Here is a 13,646-nt window from a genome sequence, read left to right as displayed (position 1 = left end):
TGCTGTGAGGAGGATGTCGTGAAACTCCAGTACGATTTGGACAGGTTGGGTGATTGGGCAGAAACATGGCAAATGCACTATAATGTGGATAAACGTGAGGTTATCCACTTTGGTGGCAAAAACAGGAAGGTAGATTATTATTTGAATGGCAATAGATTAGGAGAAGGGGAAGTGCAAAGAGACCTGGGTGTTCTTGTGCACCAGTCGCTGAAGGTAAGCATGCAGGTGCAGCAGGCAATTAAGAAGGCAAATGATATGTTGGCCTTTGTAGCAAGAGGGTTCGAGTACAGGAACAAGGATGTCTTGCTGCAGTTGTACAGGGCCAAGGTGATGTGCCAAATAACTGCCTGAATCCATGAGGTTAAAGCTTAAAACTAAAGGCTTTTATTAAGTAAGAACATGGCATCAAGTTAACACAGGGCAACCATCATTCATCACCGACCCAGCCCTTGGAAGAACATTCCAGAAGAGGGGCGGGGCTAGGGAGGAGCATTAGTGGTTACACCGGTGGAACATTCCAGACATTAACAAGTACAACAACAACAACAACAATACAAATGCCAGAACACAGAGTTATTTCATCACATTCACCCCCTGCTATAGATTCAGTAAGTCAGGAGGTCTGATAATCCTCTGGGAACGACATAACTCTTGCTGAGGCTCCTCCCGGAGTACTAACTCCGGTTCATTCGAATACCCAGAATCATCAGCATTTTCCACACTGAGGGTTTGTGTCTCTGAAGGTCCAATACCACGATTGAAAACTCTACTCTCAGAGTTGAACTCTTTTTGAGCTCCAGCAGGTGCAAGATCTTTAATAGAGACCGTATCCTCTCGCCCAACCAGATATTGAATATATGCATACTGGGGATTAGCATGGAGGAGTTGTACTTCCTCCACCAGTGGATCAGTCTTGTGGCCTCTCACATGTCTGCGCAACAACACAGGGCCCGTGGTCATCAACCATGTGGGTAACATTACTCCATTAGTAGCTTTTCTTGGAAAACTAAACATTCTTTCATGAGGGTTGGCATTTGTCGCTGTACACAAAAGAGACCTTATGGAATGCAACACCTCATGAGGTCGGCAGGCCTCACGACTTCAGAGTCAGTAGGATAGCCTTCTACACTGTCGCATTTTCTTTCTCGACCTGCCCATTACCACGAGGGTTATAGCTGGTAGTTCTACTCATTGCAATCCCTTTTGATAGCAAAAACTGTCGCAATTCTTCGCTCATAAAGGAAGAACCCCTATCACTATGTATATAGTTAGGCATGCCAAACAAGGAAAACAGTTGGCAGAGGCATTTAATTACAACAGCACTAGTCACATCCAGACAGGGGATAACAAAAGGGAACCGAGAGTACTCGTCTATAATATTAAGAAAATAGACATTACGGTCGCTTGATGGAAGGGGACCTTTAAAATCAAGACTCAAACGCTCAAATGGTCGAGTTGTTTTAATAAGATGAGCTGGCTTGGACGGCTTATAGAAGCGGGGTTTGCATTCAGCACAAACACGACAGGTTCTGGTCATTGTCCGGACCTCCTCAATAGAGTAGGGTAGATTGTGGGACTTAATGAAGTGGTTCATTCTGGTAACCCCAGGGTGGCAGAGTGCGTCGTGGAGACTTTGAAGCTTATCTATACCTAGACTAGCACATACCCCTCATGACAAAGCATCCGATGGCTCATTAAATACGCCAAGCCTGTACTGAATATCATAGTCATATGTTGACAGTTCTATTCGCCATCTTAAAATCTTATCATTTTTGATCTTGCCTCTCTGCTTAGTATTGAACATAAAGGCCACGGACCGCTGGTCAGTAATGAGCGTAAAACGTTGGCCAGCGAGATAATGTCTCCAATACCTGATTGCTTCGATAATCGCCTGTGCCTCCTTTTCCACTGAAGAATGTTGAACTTCTGGTCCTTGCAATGTACGAGAGAAGAAAGTTACTGGTCTACCAGCTTGATTAAGAGATGCTGCAATGCAAAATCAGATGCATCACTTTCCACTTGAAAAGGGATCTTCTCATCCACGGCACATACCACTGCCTTCTCAATGTCCTGTTTGATATTAAGGAAAGCCTCCTGAGCTTCCACCGATAGCGGAAAAGACGTCGACTTAATAAGAGGTCGGACTTTATCTGAGTAGTTAGCCACCCACTGGGCATAGTACGAGAAGAATCCCAGACACCTTCTTAAAGCTTTTACAGTGTGAGGTAAAGGTAATTCCTTAAGTGGGCGTAATCTTTCAGGAACTGGCCCGATTACCCCATTCTCCACAACGCAACCAAGAATACACAAACGTGTAGTATTGAAGGTACACTTGTTTTGGTTGTAGGTCAGGTTTAACCTCTTTGCAGTCTCTAGGAACTTCGCGAAATTTTGATCATGCTCCCGTTGGTCGCGCCCACAGATAGTAACATTGTCCAGGTACGGGAATGTTGCTTCCAATGCGTATTCATCTACCATATGATCCATCTCCCGTTGGAAGGCGGATACCCCATTCGTCACTCCAAAGGGCACCCTAAGGAATTGGTACAGGCGCCCATTAGCTTCGAAGGCCGTATAAGGTCGGTCTTCTATTTTAATGGGGAGTTGATGGTAGGCAGACTTTAAATCAATGGTGGAGAACACGCGGTACTGAGCTATCTGGTTCACCATTTCAGAAATACGAGGCAAAGGATAGGCGTCTAATTGGGTATACAAGTTTATAGTCTGGCTATAATCAACCACAAGTCTTTTCTTTTCATTAGTTTTAACCACCACCACCTGGGCACGCCACAGGCTATTACTGTGTTCGATGATTCCCTCCCATTGAAGCCTTTACACTTCCTCTTTTATAACTGTTTTATCTTCTGAACTATACCATCGACTCTTAGTCGCTATAGGTCTACAATTAGGAGCAAGGTTCGCGAACAAAGAAGGCGGACTTACTTTTAAAGTAGAAAGGCCGCAGACTGTGAGTGGAGGCTGAGATCCACCATACTTAAGGGTAACGCTCTCATGCTGACACTGGAAGTCCAAGCCTAAAATTAAGTTCACACACAACTGAGGTAATATGAGGAGTTTAAAGTCCTTATACTCCATATCCTTAATGGTCAATGTGACTTTAAAATATCCAGTTACCTCTGAAGTAAGGGACTTGGACGCGATCACAATTTCACTTCGAGTAGGATACACCTTCAATGAACAGGAGTTAACAAGGTTGGGGTGTATAAAACTTTCAGTACTGCCACAGTCTATCAAACACCCAGCAGGACGACCATTAATCTTGATGTCCATCATAGATTTCGACAAGGAACACGGTATGGTCTGGTCAACCGTAGCCGAGGCTAGAGTAAAACGATGGGCGGCAGCAGAGAAGACATCGGGTACAGGATTACCCTTACACACTTTACTAAAATGTCCCCATTTCTTACATTTAAAACAGGTAGCCTGTCTGGCTGGGCATCTTTGCCTGGGGTGTTTAGATTGGCCACAAAAATAACACTTAGACCCATGGGGTACAGCCGCAACAATAGTATTAAGTGGAGGCTCCATTGGTGTTATGGATGCCTCCATACTCAGAACACACGAGGCTGAGAGAGACGCATGGGCTGATGCATACACTTCTAAATTCTTCTGGGTTACATCTAACGATCGAGCAGTAGCGACGACCGTTTTTAAAACTAACGAGTCGTTCTCGAGGAGTCTCTGTCTAATATAATTAGATCGGAGGCCAGATATGAAAGAATCGCGGATGGCTTCTTCCTGATACACTATGGCAGAGACAGCCTTGTAGTTGCAATCCTTAGCCAAAGCCTTAAGGTCCTGCAGGAAATCGTCCAGAGATTCCTCGGGTAATTGCCTGCGAGTAGACAAAAGGTACCTGGCATATACTTCGTTAACCGACTTAAGGTACTGGGCCTTAAGGGCTGCGAAGGCCTCTTCATATGTAGTAATATCTTCAATTATCTAGTAAGTTTGATGACTTACCAAGTTGGTTAGAAGACCCAACTTGTTAACCATCGAATCGACCGATGCGATGAAATGTTCAAAACATTGAAGCCAATGCGTAAATTTCTTTGACGCGTCTGCCGAATGGGGATCGATATCCAGACGCTCTGGTTTCAAAAATCGATCCATCTTCCAAAAGTTGTTACTTAATAAAATTGATGTGCCAAATAACTGCCTGAATCCATGAGGTTGAAGCTTAAAACTAAAGGCTTTTATTAAGTAAGAACATGGCATCAAGTTAACACAGGGCAACCATCATTCATCACCGACCCAGCCCTTGGTAGAACACTCCAGAAGAGGGGCGGGGCTAGGGAGGATCATTAGTGGTTACACCGGTGGAACATTCCAGACATTAACAAGTACAACAACAACAACAACAATACAAATGCCAGAACACAGTTATTTCATCACACTTGGTGAGACCGCACCTTGAGTAGTGTGTGCAGTTTTGGTCGCCTTATCTGAGGAAGGTTGTTCTTGCCATGGAAGGAGTGCAGCAAAGATTCACCAGGCTGATACCTGGGATGGCAGGAATGACGTATGAGGAGAGATTGGGTCGATTGGGCTTATACTCACTGGAGTTTAGAATATTGAGAGGGGATCTCATCGAAACCTATAAAATTCTGTCAGGCCTGGACAGACTAGATGCAGGAAGGATGTTCCCGATGGTCGGGGAGTCCAGAACTAGGGGTCATAGTCTAAGGATAAGGGGTAAGCCATTTAGGACTGAGATTAGGAGGAATTTCTTCACCCAGAGAGTGGTGAACCTGTGGAAATCTCTACCACAGAAGGCAGTGGAGGCCAATTCATTAAAATATTTTCAAGAAGGCGTTGGATATATTTCTTAAGGCTAAAGGGATCAAGGGATATGGGGAGAAGGCAGGGACAGGGTACTGAATTTGGATGATCAGCCATGATCTCATTGAATGGCGGAGCAGGCTCGAGGGGCCGAATGGCCTACTCCTGCTCCTATCTTCTATGTTTCTATCCTGACAGCAGTCATGATGTTTTTATTCTGTGCCAGTCAACTGTTCCCTCAGTCTCTGAGCTACTAAGACAAACCAGTGGGTGGCTACTAGTCAACAAGGACTATCCCTAAACCACCTGGTTCGTGACTCCACTCCGCAAAATAACCTCACATGGGCCACATGTTTACAACAAGAACCATGCTGCCACACGAAACAACATAGAGCAGACCGTTGGCATCCTTAAACAATGTTTCCACTGCCTGGACCACTCTGGAGGAGCCCAACAGTACTCAGCAGAGCGTGTGTCCTGATTCATAATGCTCTGCTGCATCCTCCACAACCTGGCCATCATGAGGGCACAGCCCTAGCCACCAGAGATATAGCCACCAGCTCAGAAGCAGGTGGAGGAAGAGGAGGAGGTAGAAGCGGAAGGGGGAGGAAACTCAGACAGGAGATCGAATCATCTGGCTGTGGTTCGATTGAATGCAACCCCATTTCTCCATTCAACATTAGTCCCACATCTTACCTACCTTCCATCATCTTGAAATAAAATGCTGAAACAAAAGCAACCACAAAGCAAACTTTCCAATCAAACGTTATCCATATATGCATCCAATTTAACATCAAAAATTTAACTATTCACTCTTGTGCATTCCCTTAGTGACTGCCTTTCCCTATCCTAGTGCTCCTATGCAGTGTTACCCCAGTGGCTGCAGCATGGCTGGTGGTAGGCTGCTGACTTTCAGTGGGAGAGACTGCAGAGGGAGGGAGGGAGGAATCGCGTGGGGGTTGTCCCGGGAGAAGATCAGGGGTGTCGAAGGCTGGGACAAGATTGGGGGGTGGGGGGCTGGGAGAAGATCAGGGGGTCGGGAGCTGGGAGAAGATGGGGGAGGGCATGGGGGCTGGGAGAAGATCGGCTGTGGAGGTCAGGAGTGGCAAAAGGATTGAGGGGAGCCGGGAGTTGAAAGAAGATCGGGGCCAGAGGAGGATGGCGGGGTATCTGAAGAGGATTGGGGGCCGGAGGAGCAGCATGGGGAGGGCCGGAGGAGGGTGGGGATTGGAGGCCTGGGGCAGGGGGGCAGGGCAGAGGGCCTCGTGGGGGATTCAGAGGCTGGGGGTGGGGATCTGGGGGGGAGATCGGAGGCTTCGAATTGGGGGGTCTCCACTCAATTCAATTCAATTCAATTCAAATCGCTTTATTGGCATGATAAGTTACATCTTATGTTGCCAAAGCATCAAAATACTTTTATGGTTTAGCACATAAACGCAGTTCTATTCATACAGTGTATAAACAGGTATATCCCTGAGTGTATAAATATACATTCGCATTGTTTATATATGTTCTTTTCTTAGTTTACTGGTTGTTTCTCTGTTCATGGCAAGCTGTAACATAGTGTGCCGCCAGTGTTACACAGCTTCTCTCCTCTCCCAGTAGGAATGGGAGTTTTTGGTTGTCATTCAGATTTCTGAAATCAGGGCATATTTGTGAGAATTTTTGGTAGAAATTCTCCCTGATGCCCTGATATTTTCCGCAGGCTGTGAGGAAGTGCATCTCTGTCTCCACTACTCCCTGACTGCAGTGAGAGCATATCCTGTCTTCTCTTGGCAGCCTGGTCTGCCTGTGTCTGCCTTTTTCGATCGCTAGGCTATGTTCGCGGGGTGGATCTAGGAGGTAGGTGTAAAGGCATTTACCTCCTGGATGGATGCAGCAGTCCTCGCCTTGCTTCAGCTGTCGAGATTTACGAGATGTCCAAAACCCGACCAGCTAAAGTTAAACACAAAATGGAGTTTAAAGAAAAGGCTTCCAGCCCCATTATAATATTGATATAGACTGGCAGCGGGTTGACTGCCTGCCTCTCATCGCGCCTCTGTTAAAACCGGAAGTGGGCGAGTTGAAGGTGGGTTCAGGTTGGGATTCGATTTTGAACACTTTAACGATCCCCACGCCCCCTCAACCCACCCGTTTTTTTAGATTAATATTCCCCCCACAAAGTTCTTATGGGGCTTGACAGGGTAGATGCTGGGAGGATGTTTCCCCTGGCTGGGGAGTCTCTCTGTTGCTCTCGCTGTGCTTGCGCTGTATTTATGCTCCGCTGGCCTCCTGCGCTGCACCTATTTGCATGCGGTGAATGGGGAAGGAGCGAGGCAGCGGTGATTCAGTTGCGGGGGTGGGGGTGTGATACGCTTATCAATTACTTCATAAAAGGTGATGAGTCGAAGAAGAGATGATGAGTCGAAAGAAGAGATGAATAAGGCTTTTATTAGCTAAGAAGAGACCATGCTTCTTCGTGAGTGACTGAACAAGTCTGAACGAAACCCACACAGTGGTGGGTGGAGTCAGCTGAGGCATGCCTCCATACACAGCGCCACCCAGAGGTGGCAATATACAATACAGTGGTTTACCACATTCACCCCTTGTTTAATGTGAAGTCCGGCGGGGTGAAGGGTACTACAAGTTAAGTCTATCAGGAGGCCTTGTCTGACGTCCTGATCGTCGTGGTGGCGGCGGTGGTGTTGCAGCATCCGACGTCGGGTCTGGTGTCTGGGTGGTTGGCGAAGATTCCTGGGGCTTTGGCATGCCGTCTGCAGGGGTTGGGTTGGGAGGGATGGTGGGGGATAACAGTGGTAAGGGGGATAACGGTGGTAAGGGGGATAACGGTGGTAATTCAGGGGTACCCGAGGGTGCGAGATCTCGTATGGAGACCGTGTCCTCCCGCCCGTCTGGGTATGTCACCCAGGCATACTGGGGGTTGGCGTGTAGGAGGTGCACCCGCTCGACCAGGGGGTCCGTTTTATGCGTCCTCACGTGCCTCCGCAGTAGGACGGGCCCAGGAGAAGTCAACCATGCCGGTAGCGAGGTTCCCGATGTAGACTTCCGGGGGAAAACGAACATTTTCTCATGAGGGGTCGCATTAGTGGCAGTACAAAGCAGTGACCGAATGGAGTGAAGCGCTGCAGGGAGGACCTCCTGCCAGCGGGAGGTCGGAAGGCCCTTAGATTTTAGTGCTAAGAGGACTGCCTTCCAAACCGTCGCGTTCTCCCTTTCCACCTGGCCGTTCCCCCGGGGGTTGTAACTGGTGGTCCTGCTCGTGGCGATACCTCTTGTTAGCAGGTACTGCCGAAGTTCGTCGCTCATGAACGATGAGCCCCTGTCGCTATGTATATAGCTGGGGAACCCGAACAGAGCGAAGATGTCATTCAGACACTTGATGACCGTGGTACTGGTCATGTCTGGGCAAGGGATGGCAAAGGGGAAACGGGAGTACTCATCAACTATGTTGAGGAAGTACACATTGCGGTCAGCGGAGGGGAGGGGCCCTTTAAAATCGACGCTCAGGCGTTCGAAGGGGCGGGTGGCCTTGATCAGGCTTGCTCTGTCCGGCCTATAGAAGTGCGGTTTGCACTCGGCGCAGATTTGGCAGCTCTTGGTCATGGTCCTGACCTCCTCGATGGAGTAGGGCAGGTTACGGGATTTGATAAAATGGAAAAACCTGGTGACCCCCGGGTGGCAGAGGTCATTGTGGAGGGACTGCAGCCTATCACTCTGCGCGTTGGCGCATGTACCACGTGATAGGGCATCTGGGGGCTCATTGAGTTTCCCTGGCCGATACAAGATATCATAATTGTAGGTGGAGAGTTCGATTCTCCACCTCAAGATCTTGTCGTTCTTGATTTTACCCCTCTGCTTATTATTAAACATAAAAGCTACTGAACGCTGGTCAGTGAGCAGGGTAAATCGTTTCCCGGCCAGGTAATGCCTCCAGTGACGCACCGCTTCTACAATAGCCTGGGCCTCCTTTTCGACGGAGGAGTGTCTCGTCTCGGGGCCCTGGAGGGTCCTTGAGAAAAAGGCCACGGGTCTGCCCGCCTGGTTAAGGGTCGCGGCTAGGGCGAAGTCGGAGGCATCGCTCTCCACTTGGAAGGGGATGGACTCATCCACCGCGTGCATTGCGGCCTTCGCGATATCGTTCTTGATAAGAGTGAAGGCTGCACACGCCTCTGGTGTCAGGGGGAAGGAGGTGGCTTTGATGAGGGGCCTGGCTTTGTCTGCATAGAGGGGCACCCACTGGGCGTAGTAGGAGAAAAACCCCAGGCATCTCTTCAGTGCTTTTTGGCAGTGGGGAAGGGGTAGCTCCATTAGGGGGCGCATTCTGTCGGGGTCGGGCCCGATGACTCCGTTCTCCACCACGCAGCCGAGGATGGCCAGGCGCTTGGTGTGAAACATACATTTTTCCTTATTGTACGTTAGGTTCAGCCGTTGGGCCGTACGGAGGAAATTTGCTAGATTAACATCGTGGTCCTGCTGGTCGTGGCCGCAGATGGTGACGTTATCCAAATAGGGGAAGGTTGCCCGCAGCGCGTTCTGGTCAACCATTCGGTCCATCTCCCTTTGGAAGACCGAAACCCCGTTGGTGACGCCGAAGGGGACCCTAAGGAAGTGGTAGAGGCGGCCGTTTGCCTCGAAGGCAGTATACTGGCGGTCCTCATGGCGGATGGGCAGCTGGTGGTACGCTGACTTAAGGTCGATGGTGGAGAATACTTTGTATTGCGCAATCTGATTGACCATATCAGATATGCGAGGGAGGGGGTACGCGTCCAGCTGGGTGTACCGGTTTATGGTTTGGCTGTAGTCGATTACCATGCGGCGTTTTGCAGTGGTTTTAACGACTACAACCTGGGCTCGCCAGGGGCTAGTGCTACCTTCGATAATGCCCTCCTTCAATAGCCGCTCCACCTCAGAGCTGATAAAAGCTCTGTCCCCGGCACTGTACCGCCTGCTTTTGGTAGCGATGGGTTTACAGTCGCGGGTGAGGTTAGCGAACAGGGGAGGGGGGGGGACTTTTAATGTGGAAAGGCTGCAGGTGGTTTGCAGCGGGCGATTTAAAAGTTGTTGGTTGCAGACTGTGAGTGGGGGGAGGGGTCCACCATATGCTAGTGTGACACTCTTAAGGTGGCACTGAAAATCCAACCCTAGCAGGACGGCAGCGCAAAGACGGGGCAGGACTAGCAGTTTAAATTTTTTATATTCAGTGCCCCCTACTGACAGGGTCACCACACAGTAGCCGCTGATGTCTATTGACTGGGACTTGGACGCCATAGAAATGCGATGGTGCGTTGGCAGAATCGTGAGGGAGTGGCTACGTACCGTGTCGGGGTGGACGAAACTCTCTGTGCTCCCGCTGTCGATCAGGCAACTGGTGGCGCGACCGTTTACCGCGATATCCATCATGGAGCTGGATAGATGGTGAGGGAGGGCTTGATCCAGCGTCACGGAGGCCAGTATGTGGCTTAGTGAGTCACTATAGTCATCCGCCGAGACGGTGGTCGGTTCCGGTGACGAAATGGCGGTTGAGTGCGTTGGATACGATGGCGGCGGATGCCATGCGGCCGGGGGTACACAAAATGGCGGATAAGATGGCTGCTCCCACGGCCCGCACGCTGCGCTGCTGGCTGGCTTCCCCTTGCAGGCGTTAGCGTAATGGCCTTTCTTCCCGCAGCCCGAGCAGGTAGCTGTCTTAGCTGGGCAGTGCGCTCTGGGATGTTTTAACTGGCCACAGAAATAGCATTTTTGGGCCTGGTTACTGGGCATCGAAGCAGTTCTTACCGGAGGCTGCTGTCTCGGTTGGGTCGCTGCAGCGGTTGGTGCCGGGGGCGGCGGTCCCGTGTCCCACGGTTTCGATTGCCATGTCTCGGCGCCGTTACGGGGGTATGCCTCGAGGTTTCGGTGGGCCTCTTCTAACGAGAGCGCAAGGGCAATGGCCGTCTTCAGGTCGGGTTCCTTGCTTTCTAGCAGTCTCTGCCGGGTGTGGTCTGACTGGAGGCCCCTGACGAAGGCATCACAGGCGAGTCCCTGCGCGTGCTCCACAGCCGTTACCGCTTTACAATCGCAGTCTCTGCAGAGTGCCAGTAGCGCCCGTGCAAATGCCCCTACCGATTCTCCCGGTTGCTGCCTGCGGGATCCCAAGAGGTGTCGGGCGTAAATTGTGTTCACTGGGCGCGTATATTGCCCTTTTAGTAGCTCGAGGGCCACCACGTACGTATTAGAGTCCCGGATTAGCATATATACTTGATGGCTCACCTGGGCGGTCAAAATTTTCAGTTTGTGATCCTCCTCTGTAACCTGTGAGATTGCGAGGAAGGATTCAAAGCAGCTCAGCCAGTGTTCAAACTTGGCTGATGCACCCACATCTTGAGGGTCGAGGTCCAGGCGTGGTGGTCTGAGGGCTCTCAGCAATGTCTGCTGTATCCGTTGCTGTTGTTGCTCCTCAGGTGTCGCCATTTAACTTTTAGCTAATAAAATTGATACGCTTATCAATTACTTCATAAAAGGTGATGAGTCGAAGAAGAGATGATGAGTCGAAAGAAGAGATGAATAAGGCTTTTATTAGCTAAGAAGAGACCATGCTTCTTCGTGAGTGACTGAACAAGTCTGAACGAAACCCACACAGTGGTGGGTGGAGTCAGCTGAGGCATGCCTCCATACACAGCGCCACCCAGAGGTGGCAATATACAATACAGTGGTTTACCACAGGGTGGACATTGCGAGGGAAATTAGAGTTGGGACGGTGAAGCGGCAGTAGGCATCACAGCCCCATTTGCCCACCGTCTCTGCCATGATCATGCCTAACTTAGTGGAGGAAAATCTCTCCCGTTGTAATTCTTTAATAGGTAAAGATGCTGGTGAACAGCTGTGCTATGTGCTGCCCTGCATCACTACAGGAAACAGGTCCGAGGGGGAGCAAAGGCTTCATAGAACAATCACGAGTACAGGCATCAGCTACCCCCAGATATATAGGCCAAGAAGCAGCTACCTGTCCCTAGTTGAGAAGCAGTACATGCAATGGCTGAGGCTGTTGAGTTAAGTGCTTGTCATCCTGGGACACCCGCTGAAAAGCAAGGTGCCCTTCTTGAAACAGTCAAGGCAACAGCAGCTGTCATTTCAATGCCGATGTCAGATTCCAGAACTGAGCAGAGATATTACCTGAACCAGTCCCCTATTCAGTCCACACAGCCATTGAAAAGGTGGCTGATGCACTGTTTAGGTATGCCCACTAGTCCAGCAACTTTGGCACAGTCTCAAAGGCAGCAAGGTGTCAATCAATTTGAGCAGCTCCCTTGGGTTCAGAAAGTAATCATTTACACCCAGCTGCACCTAATACTGATTTGTTCTTTCAGGCTGCAGCATTGGAGCATTCGTCCTGTGTTGGCTGTAAAGATGTCTGTCCTATCTGCTTGGCCACTCTTTCCCTGCATCTTAGCGGTAACTCACCGATATGGGCATTTACTGACAACTTTTGAGCCTATAAACTACTAAAAATTAAAATAATTAGAGTTAGCAAATTATTTTAGTTACTGTTTTTTATTTAAATGACTGTAATCTCTGGTGTCTGATAGCTCCCTTTAGACCAGCCTGCCCACTGATCAGTGGGGACACAAATCCCAAGCCTAATGGAATGCTGTCTGCTGGAGGTGGCCTGCATGGGGCCATTTCTCAGGACAGCAGCACTTACCAGACATCGAGCCTTGCACCTCAGAGCACCACACAAGTAGCACACAGGAAGTGACACCAAGCTGCCCGAGCACAAGCTGCATTAATGCAGCCACCAAAAGTGTCCTACCCCCGCCCCCTCCCTGCTCAGGAGCAAGCTACCATGACAGGAAGGCCAGTTTTGGTGTATTAGCGCATTAAATTAATTCTAGACATTTTAAACTCTGCTTAAAAGCAGTACTTCCTAATATTTGAGAGATGCCATGGAAGAACATGGGGGGAGAAATTGGATATCGCCCCGTTTGGGGTGCAATTATTGGCCGGGCTTGTTATCGCCTCTGACTGCAAACTTGGCCTCTATCGCCCCTGGAAGTGATTTGAGCGCTAAATCAGGCACTACCTCTCTTAAAGCGCTAACGCCGAGGAGCGAGACGCTACCTCAGAGCGCTGACGAAGCTCATGTGATGTCAGTTAGCAATGGAACACAGACGCACTGGCGTTGGCCAGTTTTTAAAGGGGAGGGTCGATCTTGCACTCCAGCCACACCCTGCTCATTGCAGCTTTGAATCTCAGCCTGGAGAGACCTGTACATCAATTCTGCTGGAAAAAACAATGGAGAGGCCATTGTTCTTTCCAGCTCAGAGTGCAGCCCCCATAGTCTCTTCTAAATCGATGCAAGGAAGGTCAAATCAAAATGAACCTGCAAAGTGCTGCTCAGTACCCAAAACTCCTTCATACAGCGTTGAATCTCTCCAGAAGTCTCTCTCTCTCAGAATGCGTGGTGCAAAAATGTCACCAACAAAAAAAGGCAGGAAGTGGCCGCCTTTAAATAGCACTCCCCCAAGTCCCTTCCCAATTGCAATACGCTCCCCTCAAACCGTTGTTGCTAGCGGCAGGCGGAAAGGCAGGGGGCGCCACTCAATATCCGGTCCCGGGTGCTACCGGGGCGTTGCATGCTCAACTGACGTCACGATCTGCGGGCGCAGGAGATCGTGGTGGTAGTGTTTAGCACCGCCGCAAAATGTCTGGTCAATTTCGCAAGCGGCGCAAACATCGCTGCTTCCGGGCGCTAGTTGTTTTGTGCCCCGCGCTAACGGGAGGCGCTAATCAACCGAATTTTTCCCCCATGATGTTTTAGGTAGATCTTGGTTGTCTCAGCCAGAGTCTATTTGATCACCATAACT

The sequence above is a fragment of the Somniosus microcephalus genome, chromosome 1, assembly GCF_052327205.1.
Source record: "Somniosus microcephalus isolate GS21.2 chromosome 1, FLI_Smic_1.0, whole genome shotgun sequence".
NCBI lineage: Eukaryota > Metazoa > Chordata > Chondrichthyes > Squaliformes > Somniosidae > Somniosus > Somniosus microcephalus.
The sequence above is the reverse complement of the archived record's forward strand: the minus strand, read 5'-3'. Positions refer to the sequence as shown.